This window comes from Perognathus longimembris, chromosome 12 (genome assembly GCF_023159225.1).
Source record: "Perognathus longimembris pacificus isolate PPM17 chromosome 12, ASM2315922v1, whole genome shotgun sequence".
In the NCBI taxonomy this organism is placed as follows: Eukaryota; Metazoa; Chordata; class Mammalia; order Rodentia; family Heteromyidae; genus Perognathus; species Perognathus longimembris.
Window position 1 is genome coordinate 50,200,348 of NC_063172.1, and position 3,276 is coordinate 50,203,623.

A 3,276-nucleotide genomic window follows, 5' to 3' on the forward strand; every position below is an offset into this window, starting at 1 on the left:
GTAACGCCCCTTCGCTCAGGGCCGAACACCAACTGGCTCTTACAGAATGCGACCGCCAAAAGTCTCTGTCCAATCACATCGCCAGGATAGAAGCGTCGCTCGAGTTTAGCTCCTGATTGGCCGGGATATGGCGGAAGCCTTTGTACTCTGAATACCCCGCCAGTCAGTCAAAGGGCTAGAAAGGCTGCTGGAGCCACTGGCTGAGTGCGAGAGGCATTGGGGATGGCTTGCCCTGCCTTTAAAATTAGAGTGGAAACAGACTAATAAAAATGGAAACACCTGTCAACATGATTCCAAGCGTTAACAAAAGTTGATGTACTAGAATTCCAGCATTCTTAGAGCTGAGGCAAGAGGGTCGTGAGTTAGAGGCCTGCCTAAACTATATGGTGAGTTCCAAGCCAGCCTTAGTTTACAACAGCAGAGAACCTGTCTAAACATGCATTTATACCTAAACTAACACTTTCAGATCATAATGTTCTGTAAGCCGGATGGTCTACTCTCCCATAGCTTAGCATGCTCCTTCCCTAGGCAACACTAGGCCCATCTAGTAAGGGCAGTAAATAATTAGCCTCCTTCCCCTCTTCCTTGAGATGGCACTCCTCTAGGGCAATTATGACCATGTAAGGCAACAAGATCCCCTTGCAAGTGACCTCCAGGGTGAAGGAAGCTGCCCTGCCCCCCCCCCCCCCTTGACAGCAGCCATCAATCATAGCCGGACATGGTGAAGTCCCTGGTCCCCACATCCACACCGAGGTCCCTGCCTCCAAAACCTCCTAGGTTATATATGTCACCCCAGATAATAGACAGCACTTCTTCTCACTTCTCCCTGTGAGAAGTGGTCTTGCCAGCCCCTTTGCTGGCAATAAACCTTTTCCTTTGTTCTCTTGTGCCTGGATGTCTGCGTGGTTTCTGGTAGAGTTTGATGTATATTCTAACATGTTCATTTAATGCAGTTACTAAAACTCAAATATATTCTAAAGGACTGACGTCATCAGCGCTTTCCAAATTTAAACACGCATCATGGCAGCCACGAGTCTTGTTAAAATACCAATTGTTGGGCTTGACTTCCAGAGTTTCTGTCTCGCCAGGTATTTGAATTTACAAGTCCATTACTCCCTCAGTGAGGACTGTATTTTAAGAAGTAGTACTCAAGAATTACCATAGAAGTGTGTTTCAGTCAGGCTCTAAGATTATAAAATATATCTCATGCAAATGAATGCCGTGTGTGTGTGTGTGTGTGTGTGTATGTGTGTGTGTCAGGGGGTAGGGGGTAGGGGTAAGGGTGGGAGTGGAGGGAGAGAAAGAGAAAAAAAGAATGAGAGAAAGAAAGGGAGAGAAAGGAGAAAGAGAGTCAGGCTTGAGCTCAGGGCATGGGTGTTGCCCCTGAGCTTTTTTCACTCAAGGCTAGTGCTCTACCACTTGAGCTTCAGCACCATTTCTGGTTTGCTGGTGGTTAATTGGAGATAAGAGTCTCATTGACTTTCTTGCCCAGGCTGGCTTTGAACTGCAATCCTCAGATCTCAGCTTCCTGAGTAGCTAGGATCACAGATGTGATTTACTAGTACATGGAGCATTCTTTTATTTTTATACTTTTGATAGGAGGATTTGACTTCAGGGCTTTGTGCTTGCTAGGTTTTTAAAGTAGGTAGCCGATAAAGGAGAATGTCACAGGTATTCAGGCAGGAGAGAAAGTTTATTACCAAACAGCTGGCCTGAGGCCCAGATGATGCAGGGCCGGAGAGAAGGGGTGACCCTCTCCCCCTTATCTAGGGCAGGGACGGGAGGGTATGGCTAGGTGGATTAGGATGTGACCTCAGGGAGGGGGGAGGTAACTGCCTCCAAGTCTACAGGTTACCCAGGTAACTGGGTGGAGACTTAACCAGGTGGAGGGCATCTGCCTGGAGCCCTCCCAGGACAGAACTTACACTAGGTAGGTAGGTGCTTTTTGGCTTGAGCCACACCTTCAGCTCCCTTTTTATCTTGAGCCATGTCTGGGCTTCAAAGTTCCTACTTAGGCCTCCCCTGTTGCTGAAGATTACAGGTGCTTCCTATGTAACTGGGAGAACTGGCAAGTGCCACTGTGCCCAGTCGGGGTAAGATGGAGTCTTACCGTTAGTTTGAGTTTTCTTCCTTTCTCTCTCTCTCTCTCTCTCTTTCTTTTGTCCTCCCTCCCTCCCTCCTTCCCTCCCTCCCTCCCTCCCTCCCTCCCTCCCTCCTTCCCTCCCTCCCTCTCTCTCTTTCTTTCCTTTTTTGTTTTGCCCAAGATAGTTTTGAATCAAAATCTGCCATCTCTATCTCTTCAAGTAGCTAGGACTACAGGCTTGTGCCATTGTGCCCAACTATTATAATTATTTGTTGAGGATTGAACCCAAGACCTCAGTCCAAATTCTGCCATGTAAGTAAATACACAAAAAACCCTCTGAATGCTTATTTCTAATTTTGTAATTTGCAAGACCAAAGGAGATGGGGATAGAGTGTATTTTCAGTTTCAATGTGACAGGAATATTATAATTTAGTTTTTCGAATTCATTGGTCACAATTTAGATACTTTTCATAATTAAATGCCTCATAATTGATTATAAAGTTTATTTAAAAAGCTTTTCAACATTGCCATAGCCTTTTTATGTTTTGATATGGTTTTGTTTTTTGAGACATTTTTTTTTTTCTATGAAGCCTAGGCGGGCCAGGAACTTGCTATGTAGTCCAGGCTGGCCTCAAGTTCACCATCTTCCTCCTTCTACCTCCCACATGCTAAGATAACAGTATTGACTATCAAACCATTATGTATTTGAATTTTACATATTTCTTATTATGTTGTCTTTGTATTTTATTGTGTTTCAGTGTTGAGTCATTTAACATTATAGCCCATAAAGATGCCTGATTATAATGGAACTTGCAAGTTAGCCACTAGTTTTGGCACTCTGGGTCAGTTATCCTTCAGTTTTCTCTTTGGCACATTAAGAATAATAATACCTGTATCCTAAGGTTGTTGCAAAGATTAAAGGTTAATGAACACAAGAAGTTTCAAATAAGGCCAGGCATAGTAGCACATGCCTGTAATGCCAGCCAGCTACTTGGTAGCAGAGGCAATTTTTCGAAAGATGGAAGTTCAAGACCCCTATAGGCAAAAGTTAACAAGACATTATTACAACCAATAAACAGGATATGATGGCATACACCTGTGTTTCCAGCTACATAGAAGACATAGATTGGAGGAACAAGGTCCAAAGTGGGCCCCAGGCAAAACATCAAGATGCTGACAAATAAAAGCACAAA